The following is a 12,813-nucleotide window of genomic DNA, read 5'->3' as shown; positions in this document are numbered from 1 at the left end:
AGTCCCTTCACCACCACAACGGCTGCTAAAGCAGGCGACGAGGGCATCACGATTCGAGAGTGGCGCCACGTCCTCGCCGTGCCACACCACGAGAGACTTTAAAACAATACGAAACCACGCGTGCCACCGCGCCCACGACGGTGCCTAATGGAGGGGTCTCCCCGAGTTTGAAGGGCTTTCATTTCGGAACGCGCACCTTTCTTTCCCCCGGCTTCTGCTTCTGCTTAAGCCATCAATCGTTGCATGCCGATTAAACCTTCGGCTGTTTCCAAACAGCCTCGCTGACAGCCGTTTTCCATCTCGCTCTCTCTCTCTCACTTTGTGGTTTTTGTCTTGAGTTTGACCTCTTTAATGACATCTGTGAATCCATGAGGTATTTTGGATTACAGTTCTACCTCTATCAATTCCACACCGCAATGCTCTGCATATGTCTTTAAATGCGGTCTTGGCGAAGTGATGCGTATGAACTCGTTGGTAAGAATTGTTTTGCCTGAACTTTTTTTAATTTACATGACAGTACTAACCACATTTAGCTGTGTTAACAAGGCCCATCACATTTACACACACACACGAGACAATCTTGTTTCGTAACGGTTTGTAAAACCAAACTTTTATTTTTGTTACAGCCCTTTGCCATTTCGCTGCTGAACGGGGGCCTCCCTGTGCTGTGTCGTCATGGGGATTGTTTGACCATACCTCACCACACCGGTCAGTGTGGGTTAGTTGAAGGTAGGCTCAGGATGAGTTCAGCTATCACTCGACACCGATGTTAGACATGGCTGGGAATCAAACTCATGTCGGTGGCTTGATAGCAGAGTGTGGAAATCGCTAATGCATCATTGCACAGTCCCACCCTAAAATGTTACAAAAGAATCAGACAATACGCCTCCACATGCAAATTTAAAGTATTTTTTTACACATCTCATCAGCCACACGGTTTTTTGGGATTGCGCATTTCAGCAGCATTGTTTCAACGCAAGTAAGCCACTTAGCCACCACTCCACTCTAATCCTAAATATATTTTTTTATTTACAATTAATGCTCAAATACGAAGCTGCCCTGCCCACTGTTGTGTTGAAAGAGAGGGACCACGTGACGTGGGATTAGTATAGGGTGAGTGTGGGGGGTGAATGTGGGTGTGAGTGTGGGGATGAGTGTGGGGGTGAGTGTGGGTGAGTGTGGGGTGAGTTTGGGGTGAGTTTGGGGTGAGTTTGGGGTGAGTTTGGGTTGAGTGTGGGGGTGAGTGTGGGGGTGAGTGTGGAGGTGAGTTTGGGGTGAGTTTGGGGTGAGTGTGGGGGAGAGTGTGGGGGCGCGTGTGGGTGAGTTTGGGGTGAGTTTGGGTTGAGTGTGGGGGTGAGTGTGGGGGTGAGTGTGGAGGTGAGTTTGGGGTGAGTTTGGGGTGAGTGTGGGGGGGAGTGTGGGGGCGCGTGTGGGTGAGTTTGGGGTGAGTTTGGGTGAGTTTGGGGTGAGTTTGAGGTGAGTGTGGGGGCGCGTGTGGGGTGAGTGTGGGGGTGAGTGTGGGGCGAGTGTGGCGGTGAGTGTGGGGGTGAGTCTGGGGATGAGTGTGGGTGAGTTTGGGGTGAGTGTGGGGGTGAGTGTGGGGGTGAGTGTGGGTGAGTGTGTGGGTGAGTGTGGGGGTGAGTGTGGCCGTCCCTGCGAAGGGGCAGGCGGGGAGGCTGGGACGACGGGTCGGTGTCGATGGGAGGGCGCTGCGTGTGTACTCTGCCAGGGGACTCGTGCTCACTGTTTCAGGTATGTTAAGCCTGGCCTCAGGTAAAGTGTACCCAGATGCCACAGGGTTGGACCATGAAGACTTTGTGACCTCTTTGTCTCACAACACGCGATAATGGGTCATTTGCCTGATAGCATCTGCTTCCCAAAGCACCCTTCACTCTGCGGTATTTCGGGTTTTTTTCAAAAAGTAAAAAAATGGTTTGCTCGCCGCCGTTGTTTTTACTTAATTGAAGTTTCTCTTTCTTTTTTTTCTACTCTGATAATCTTGGCAAATTCTTTAACCGAAGGCCCCCGCGTCACGTAAGCCTCCGTTTAGCGGGAATAGTAAACGTGACATTTTGAACCGACCGTACTAAGTTCAATTCCAAGCAAACACTGAAGAGAAGCGAACACAACAATAACGTGTCCTCTATTTACCCAGGGAAGCCTCGACCGTGTCTCAACACTTTCTGTCAGGAGGGTTATCCTTGGGATGTTTGGCCACCTCCTTATCTGAATACAAAGGTCAAGGTGCAACTGGGCAATGGCTTGCTCATGACGCTGCTGGCAGAAGGGGAGCTCCACTGGAGGGAGCTCTAGAGAGCGAGAGAGAGACCTGCCAGAGGGTATTTGGCCTACTCTTCCACACTTGTCAAATGTCTTGGAAGAGGTGGGATTTACCCACGCTTTGCCCCAACGCCGATGTCCCGTGACCTGCTTGCTAATCGACTGGCTCTGGTGGTCTGCTGGGCTGACGGAGGGCAGTAGGAGGTGGATTTCAGAAACTTGCACCATTGTTGTAATTGTCGTGCCAGGAGATGGGATCGAATTGGCCGCCTCTGGATTACATGTAAAGAATGTCAACCATTACACCGTGTTAGCATCCCATTTTCGAGTACAATATGTCTATATATTCATGCGGGGGGGAAACGGAATGCCTGAAGATAACCCACATATTTAGAGAGAAAAAACTTTCAAAAGGCCTCGGCAAATTCTTCTTCTGTTGTCTGGTTTGCTGCAGAATAGCAGACTTATTATAGGAGGGATTAGCAACCTCCCTTACTATACGGGTTTGCAAAGGACACCTACCCGTAGGTGGGTGGGTGTCTCGTGGTCTCCGTGTGATTCACCAGACGCGACTAGCCACCACGCCTTGCAAAACGTAACGCAAATCAAAACATACTTTTTTCTTTTAAATATATATTTTTTTGTTAAAGTATCCAAATCTGTTGCTGCGGCTCCCCGTAAAAGGTCAGCGTGGTGAATGTTGATGGGAATTGCCTTTTTTGTGTGTGTGCGTGTGGTAAGGTACAAAAAAAAATTGTCACGAGGATTGTTGCGTCTATCGCCTGCACTCGCGGTGACGTTGGCACATCATCGGCCATCGGACACACGCGGCTCACTCAACCCGCGGCGCGATACGAGAGGGAGCAAGGGGGGAGCGAGAGAAGCGCAGGGCCCAAGCCTTGTAACGCACACCTGCCTTCTCGCTCCATCAGGTAATGATGGGTGCGGTGGTTGAGCTGGCGGGGGAGGGGGAATGTGTTTCATCGGTAGCTTCACGGCTAAAAAAAGGGGTGGGGGGGTGTCTACATATTTGTTCGACCCGCCCGCCCGCACAGACCGCCTCCCACGACTCAGAAAACCGAACCGCGTTCCCTTTTCTCAAAGCCGCCGTTCTTGTGTGACTCACGCACGCGCGCTGAACGCTGCGGTCGTGCCACGGCGTGGGGGGGTACCTCTGGAGCACGCCGCTCGGCCTTGCAGATTTAATTACAAAATAAATGTATTTCTCAAACTTTTGCCGATTTTTTTTTGAAACGAATTATGAATGGAAGCTGACAAACTCAATTTTTTTTTTATTTTACGGAACGGGGGGGGGGGGGCTGTAATTGGCATCGCAATTTCCCGACGGCCACGGAGTGCATTTTCGAAATCGTGTGCGATGCTTTCCCCATCGATATTTCTAGGACAATGTATTTTGGCGACGCAATTGTAGCGTGGCGTCAAAGCGGGCGAGCGGCACGGCGTTTCGCGTGCCGTGTCCTGCGCCCGGCACATCCCAGTTGGAGTCCCAGCCACGGCGAATGTTAGTGGCGAGCGATGTCTGAACCAGACCCCCCCCCCCCCCACTCCGTCCTCTGCACCAAGCCACAGTGGCCAGCATGGAAAAATATGGTCAAACAATCCCCCCCATGGCTGGCACAGCAATTGGGAGGCCAGCCTTCATCCAGCAGTGGATTGACACAGTAATGCGAATTGCTTAATTTCATTATTTAATCATAATGTGTTTGCCAGCGGCGTTCTTCTTCAAGTGAATAACTCGCCGCATGCTGCAGGTCCGAGGGATATGTGAAACATGTTGGATTTAGGCAGATTGCCTTTCCCTCTTGTCAGCAACTCAGTGTAAGCGCTAAACTCTACAGTCCAGACGGAATGTGGCGGCTCACTGCTGGAATCTCGCTGGCTCAATGCCTAGCGTTGGAATAGATCCAACTTAACATGTATGCTCTAATAAGGTATATCTTTTTAGTGGCTACTAGACATAGAATTACTGAGCGTAGTTATTGTGATGTAGCATGAACATTAACCTGCAGTTCTCAGCACGATTTATACAGAGATGGCTTAATCCTGTGTTGCATATTGAGTTTTTCGCTAAGCAATGATAACATGTAAGATTGTGTTTTTATTATTGCAGTGTAATCGTGTTATTTGTTTTAAACGAACATATAATAGCTACAAAAAAAATCTGCCACTGTCAAATCGCTACTGGATGAAAGCCTTCGCATACCGTGTCAGTCTTTGGGGCTGTTTGGCCATATTTTACCACACTGATTAATACGGATTGGTGAATGGGGTTGGGACTCAGACCCCTCACTACTGACGCTAGACGTGGCCGGGAATCGAACTCACGTTCATCGGGGGGTCATAGTGCAGTGCTGCTGACCACTGCGCCACCACTCACCACGATTCAATAAAATATGAACAGAACAAAGCATCTAACCTGAGTAACACAATTATGGAATATCACTGGCCGCACGCTCGCAAGCAATTCTGGAGCAGGCAAGGCAGGTTTGCACAGTAAAGAGATGTGTTGTATGATCATCTCACGGGTCCATTGTGGGCTCGATTGATTGATCAACCAATTTTTTTTTCAAAAGGCACTCGATGTACACACACGGAAAAGCGGCGCACGTTCTCGACGGACAGTTGTGACACGGCACACACTTCCCAGGCTAATGCGTCTTCACCCAGCGCCTTCATCGAGTGTCCTCCACTGCTAGACCCAGCAATTTCCACTCTGCCCCGACTGCTCGATAAGCTCCGCTGAAATGAGGGGACCGAATCGAGTGTCAATGCCGCAATTTCAGGGACAGTTTTTTTGCGCTCTGCCGAGAAATGCCTGGCGACCGTAAAAACCTACTGACTCGGAATGAAACTAACCTTTTCTCGCTGCCATTTTCGCGAGCGCCGGTGTGGAATCCGCTTTCAGACCCTGCGTGTCGTATCTTGCCGTGCAGGAAGTCAAAAGTGGTTGTCCCTGAGAGAGGCCATCCTCGGCTGTGTGGCTATGGACATATTAAACCTCCACCACCGGTTCAGGATTGCTGAGAAGACACTTAAACCTTTTTTTTTTGAGCAAGCAAGTAGATTTTATTCCAGGCTTAATGATGGAATATTGACCGAGAAGTTGACTAATTCATTTTTTTACGTCCCCTGGGTGATTTTTCGTCGCTCGGTTATCCAATCATCGCGTTATTTTTTCCTCGTTATTCAGATGGATTTTGTTTAAACTGCTGACTCGGGGATTCCTCGGCCGTGGGGTTGACTTCATAATCACCTCCAGGGTGTCCCCTTCGCTCGTTTTAATTGAATGTTTTGGCGCCATGTTGCAATCTTAAGTGGACCCATTACCTGGGCGCCCCGGGTCATGTATCACAAACCAGCTGAGCGAGCTGCCTTCCCGAAAGTAATAAATGAACGCATCACCATCTTTCAGCACTTAAGCCCCCCCCCTCCCGCTGTCAATGCGCTCAGTCAAATACGCGGAGACTATCGCACGCGCTCCGCCGAACACAACCTGCAAGGAACGACAACACAGTGGCGAAAGCCGCAACGGCCCTAATATCGGGCTTAAGTTAAAGCCCCCCCACCTTTGCACATTAATCCCGTAGCGCGGCGGGACACGGTACGGTGACGGTTCCTCTGACACCTCCATTGAACAATCAAGAAGCGAGTGTGACCTTTGCGTGTGCGTTCAACATCCCGTTTGCCAGAACCTTTGTATGGATTGCAGATATTTTATGAGTTCGGCCGCTGAACCGTTCAACCCTTCTCGTGCTGGGTCCCGGCTGAACCAGCGCACTTTTCTCCACTGCAAGTGGAGCTCGCCAGAGTGGAACTGAAATGGGATTCCGCGATGCTGCGAGCGTTCGCGAGAAACGTCCATGGCGGAGGAGACGGAGCAATGAGATCGGCTCCCGTGCAAGTGGATTACTAAATAACAAAATCAATTAGCGATATCAGCGGCTCATCCAGCAGTGGCTTGATCAATTTGATAACGCACCAATGTGTGCAGTATTGCATAAACAAAAATCTCTCAGCCTTATCCAGACCACCAGCTCTGAAGAACGGAATGTGTGGCCTATTTGTTGTTTAGAACCACTGACTCAAAGAGTTGATCAAATGTGACCGTCCCAAGGCTGGGATATTCTGTACATGCAGGCTGCACATCTCTGTGTGTTGTTTAATCTATTTGTTTCCAGTCTGCATTAAAACTAATTCTGCTGAGATGGGATTTTTTTGTCATTTACAAATTTTGAACTAGTAGATTGATCCTCCTGGGAACACGACCAAAAAGAAAGGAAACAAAAAAAAGCTCGCGCAGTCTGCTCGGTTTTCAGACAAGGGGACATCTTGACAGGTCTGGCATGGACAGCCTCCATGGTCAGATAGCTGAATCTGAGTTCAGTGCCAATGAGTTTCAGTTTAGCCGATGGAGCCCTGAGGTGCGGAGGTCCATCCAATCGGCCCGCGTGATTTCGCCCACGCGAACTGCCCTCCCGATCGCGCCTGACCCGTGATGCAATCGCTTGACGACCCGTGAAGTGATCAAGGTGAAGTCTCCAGTGGGCAAAGCTGCATGCCTGCGGCACGGGGGATGAGTGCTCTTCATTACGCTGGCGCGTCGCGGCAGGCACGCGAGCATTCCTCGTGCATCCAAGCTCGCACGTGTATTATTTATGAACAGCCGCGTAGATTCTGGATGCTGCCACGATGGTATAATGTTTATCACAACGGACTTGCATACCAGAGGCCACTGCTTAAATTCAATTTCCCCGCACGGCAGTTTGAAACAATGGGTGCAGAGTTTTTATATCGCCCTCTCTACCCCCACCACCGCCTCCACCCCTACCTCCACCCACAACCCCTACCACCACCACCACCACCGCCACCACCGCCCACTCTGTCCACCCAGCAGCACAGATGGGCTCGCCAGAGTCGCGCGTGATTCGATAAAGCGTGGATAGGCCCTCTTCTTCCAAGACGACTGGCCAGTGTGGAAAAGTAGGCCAAACACCCTCTAGAGGGGCTCTCTGGAACTCGCTTTAGTGGAGGCCTTTCCACCAGCAGTTGTACGAGCAAGCAATTTCAGGGATGTACCTTTACCTTTACCAAACAACATCCGGTGAATATTATTATTTTAAATAGTGATAGCAGTGAGAATAACGATAATATTAATAATAAAGAAAAAGCCACATTGTGTAAATCCTTAAGAACGTGGACTCGCATGAGAACAGATGGATGGGAAACCAAACCCCCAGAGTTAAAGCACTTGACCAGAGTGTAGGATGCCAACCATTGTTCTGAAGAATTATGGGCTTTGTAATTTTTTGAACTTGTATCAGAATCGCAGGCTCTTGTAAGCGACTCTGAGTTATTTTTTCATAGTCCCCCACTGAACACGGCCCTGGTGGGATTTGAACGCTGTGGATTTTTCTTAATTATTTTTTTCCCCGAGTGATTAATTAATTATGAGACTGCACCGTCTGTAATGCCGACATCATTCCAAATGTTGAGCTTGGACCACGTGTGTCGGTCAGGTTGCGTGGCTCAGATTCACAACTTTGCAAAAGATTTGCGATGACTCGTTTTCAAAATCCTGCGGGGCTGGAAATCCGCTTGCTTGAGATGTAATGCATTAGTTGATTCGGGAAGTGAAATTTAATAAAATATTTACCGACTGCCGAGGGAGAAGAGAGAGAGAGACATAAAACGTGTGGGCTCTCTTCGACAGAGGTAGAGTGTGTGTGTGTCTCGCTCCATTACTGCATCCACAGAACATGCATGCATGTTCTTAGGTTTTTTCGGTAAAGTCACGTAGGTAAAAAAGCAAAATTAATAAAAGTCAAATAAAAATAAAATTAAAATCACGACGTTTCGGAGGCAACACAAGCTTCCGTCTTCAGGTGGAACCGTCGCAGCACGCTTGCTGTAATCAAGTAAATGAGAGATTCCAAGAGATACTACCCCGTATATATACTGGTTGAGGGGGGGGGGTGATGCATGCATGTATGCAGGCACGAGCACATTTGTAAATGTTAAATGTGTCAGGTGCGAACATGGCCCAGCACTGGGAAATCGTTTTCTCACTCCACGTGGAAAGAAAACGTGTTGGACATTGGACTCGCAAATAAGTGGCGACGCTTGCCTGCGCATGGGAATCTGGGTCTACGCACTGCGGCTGAAATGTTCTGTAATTAATATCTGCCCTCGTGATTTGGGTTGTGACCTGGCTGGCCTTAACCCAGTACATTCCGGGTATTTGGCATTTGTGTTCGGGTGGTAGTAGGAATTTTATTTGAAACTTAACTATTGATTTTACCAGGCGAGGCCCACTGAGCTCTATAGATTCTTTCTCAGAAGTGGCCTAGGCCACAAATGTATAATAGCTCAACGAAGTGGCTCATCACGTGGGCATTTATTGCAGCCAAACACTCGAATCGCATGTTGATTCGAAATGTGGAGGGGGGGAAAACGTATGACCCCCGGAGAGAAATCCACGCGTCCACGGGGAGAGAGAACGTGCTACCCGAGACTTGGTACCCGGTGTTGCTGTGGTGAACTTTCTTGCGGGAATAACTGCAGCGCAAGTTGTTTTGATGAAAGACCGAGTGCTGACTGAGAACCATGTCTGGGTTTGGGTAGACGACTTGCCACGTGGCCTGTGAGTGCCCCAAAGGCAAATCATCGTGGTTTTTTTTTACTCCGCATTTCCCTGCACTTAATTTAACGCAGATTTATTAATCGAGGCTAACTTTTGCAATGAACATCGTCGCAAATTAACTTCAGCAGTTGTGTATGTTTTGCAGGTAATATTTAAAGCACAAAAGCTGTTTTATTTTCTCACATCCACTCTGAGGTATGGTGTTGCTTGTTTCACCTTATAAATGTAAACATGCGCTTTTTGCCAAATAATAAAAATAAACACTTTTTCTTTTAAGATGGTAATTTAGCATACATATTGTGTTGAAATGTAGAATTTTAAACAAAAAAATGCTGAATCGAAACAAAAGAAGATTTATATAAAACAAACCTTACAGATATACAATTCCAATCCATAATATATGCTAGGGGGGGAGAGAAACAACACAATTAATCTACAAGTGTTGATGTTTAAGCTTTTTTTTGTGACACCACAATCAACTTGCTAAATGCAGAAGCAAGGAGGTGGTGATGAAATGCCAAATGTAAACTGTGAATGATACGTACATGCAAGCCTGGCATTGACATAAGCGACAAGTCGACGTGTTGCCGAGTTTCTGTCTAAAACAAATCAAAGTCACACATTTCGTATCAATATTATCACGATTCTAATCTCAGTTTTATCAATTTTACCTCGTAAAAAATATATGAACGCTATTTTCACAATTATTTTTTTTTATCATATAGGTTTTAAATTATTAAATGTGCTATACATTTGCTATTTCAAGCTTTGACAAAAAAAAAACACGACACACAAAATAAATGCCATGCACACCACTGGGCAAGTTTCAGTTTCATTTATTTGGTATAGCCCTGTGAGCACCGATCTCTCTGTGAAGGCCACCACCACGGCTCCCTGATCTCTCTATGAAGGCCGCCACCACGGCGCACCCATCTCTCTGTGAAGGCCGCCACCACGGAGCACCCATCTTTCTGTGAAGGCCGCCACCACGGCCTATGAATGCGTGGATCGCACCACGCCGGATTGCCTGCGTCTGCCTCTTCAGTCCCAAGGTTTGCACACTGCACCAGGTCTACCTGTTCATGGCAGAGTCAACCTAGGGAAAGCCCAGGTTCAGGTTTTCGCCCACTCAACACTGCCGCTCCCCATGGACATACACAAGCACCAAGACACAAATCCTCCTTATAGCCTTTAAAGACTGCTGGGCAAAGTGCCGTTAGTGAGCACCTATGAACGCCGGAATGGCACACGAGGGATTAAGTGGCGAGCACAACGCCTGCCCACCTTTGTTTCCCCAGTGCTTATATTTACATACCGTAGCAGGTACTCATTCAAGGCTGAGTCTACCTAGGTGAGGCCTCAGCACACTAACCACTGCGCTACTGCTCCCTATGGACACACACACACAAAGGATGTCAGCCCGTTTAGGAAGCAGAAATACTGCACGCTCTCGCTGGGAGCATTGATTGTAATTCTCTAAGTCAACATGTATCGGCTGCCAGGTCAGGCATCATTAGACCAAAGCGCCCCAGCTTTGCCCAACAGACAGAGACCACAGCCAGGGGGTGGGTGATAGAGGAGCAACAGAGTTGAACCTTCCAACATCTGGGCAACGAGTGGGGAGGAGGAGGAGGGTGTACGTGAACAAGGGGAGAAATCAAACCTGCCATCACCTCTTGGCTTCCATATCTCGTGAAAAGGAAATGGAAATAAACTAAAAATTACTTCGTTGCCACGTGCCTTTTGATTTCATGCCTCTGCGAGCAATAACGTAGTGAAATGCCTTGAGCGGCTGCACGCTTCAAAGAGGCGCTTTGCGGATTGGGCTGTGGACCGGCCTGGATTCCTACAGGCCAGTGACTTCTGACCCAATTATCCTGCTAATGTACTAATTTGAGGCCAGAGCTTGAGGCTTGCCCTGCCCATGTGCGGCGATCAGGAGAAAACATTTGGTCTCTTTTTTTCAAGAGGCAGTGTCAAAACACAATTATCGTGGACGGGCGGGCGGGCAGGCGGATGGGAGGGCCCACGATTATTAGCGCATCTCTCTGACATTAAAAAAATACATTCGGGTGAAAGCAATATTTTCTGATGTCAAAGTCGGTCATTACGTATCCTTTATTTAACCAGGAGATGAAATAAACCTGTTGAGACGTGTGAAACAACATCGCATTATTTTTGCTTGGGCTGCCCGGGTTATATGGAGAACGTGTTAAGAAAACAAAAAAAATATATTTTTTTACAAATCTTGATTAATTCCAACAATGAATTTGTAAAAATGTGAATAGTGCTAAGGTATAACGTGAACATCACTGACAAAATGTAAATATATGAGAAATATTATACAAATAGCTTTATTAGAATCAATATTATTTTCTCTTTTAACGCACAACAAAATATGTATATTACATTTTACAGTATATATATATCGAATGTCATTTATTATATGATACATACTGATATTACAAAAAAAAAACTTGGGTGGAATGCTGACAACAGTGGTTAGCGCACTGCACGATAAACTTAAGTGCCCCGAGTTCGATTCCTGGCCACGGCTGACATGAGAGGTGAGTTTTATTTGAACCCATCCTGCTCCCCCCCCCCCACCTTTGACGAACCCGTACTAACCAGGATGGTTGAAGAAGCATGGTCAAACAACCCCCATGAACAACAGGTTATGGAAAGGAATTCATACAGCAGTGGATTGACAAAGGGCTGTAAGTGAATATATGAAGATGATTGTTATTTATGTTACACCACACAATTCTCTACAAATAGTCAAAACAGACACCCTGGATGCAATTTATATCCACGGCAATTAACACATGTACACAAGCACGTGTGACCAATACTCATCTTCAGAACATTTGCCATTTTCTCTCTTTGTGATATACTTTTTCCTACGGATCTGTTTTTTTTCAAGCTGAAGGACCTGCATTTATAAAATACACAATTGTACATTTTTTTCTTTACATTCTCAGCGTTTGCAAAATGACATCGCGGCTTATTAGCACACCGTGCATGTGGCTATGACACAAGCGAGGTGCAAGAGTGACCTTCATGAGTCAATGCACGAGCAAGCTCATAACCTATTAATGTTTAGCTCATTAATGGATATCAGCTAAAACAAAAAAACGTTTACAAGCAGAGCAGACTTTCCTGTGGGCTTTTAATGGATTTTGTTGGACAAATCATCAACCCATAATAGCTAAAAATCCCCGTAACGGCTCAAATTCTTGTATAACTTCACGGCTTGTGTTCTTGTCTTTGTGCTAAAAAAAGCAAAGACAAAGAACCCCTGTGTAGCCTTTCACAGAGTGAGAACGAGTGCTGCAAGCTAGCACTCATTAAGGCTGGTACGGCACACACAGAATCATAATCTTTATTTATCCTGGAGAAATCCGATGAGCCATTACGCTTTTTTAACCGATGTCCAGTCGTGGTGGGTCATAAAGTTACAACAACAAACAATACAACAGTGTAGGAAAGGTAATAAAATCACACAAAAAAAATCACAGAATGTATACAAGTTCAAATTGCATGAGTGCATCAATTTCCAAGCTTTGGCAAGACAGCAAAACAGCAAAAAAAGTCCCAGACCACACCAAATACAACACGCAGTCTCTCAACAAAATTGGGGTGGTGTGGCCAACACCGTGCCCAGCCGCCTTTGTTTCCCCAGTGCTGATGTTTCACACATCGCACGAGGTACTCACTGTAGGTCGGATACGTGGCTCAGTGTGCTAACTCTTGCAGCCAACGCCTGTGATAAGAAACGCACCGACTCATGCACATACACCTGCACCCTGGAGCAGATACACCTGGACCCTGGTCCAGATACAACAACCGCCATTCGCCACTAAGTGGCAGTG

Source organism: Lampetra fluviatilis, chromosome 43, assembly GCF_964198595.1.
Source record: "Lampetra fluviatilis chromosome 43, kcLamFluv1.1, whole genome shotgun sequence".
NCBI lineage: Eukaryota > Metazoa > Chordata > Hyperoartia > Petromyzontiformes > Petromyzontidae > Lampetra > Lampetra fluviatilis.
The sequence above is the reverse complement of the archived record's forward strand: the minus strand, read 5'-3'. Positions refer to the sequence as shown.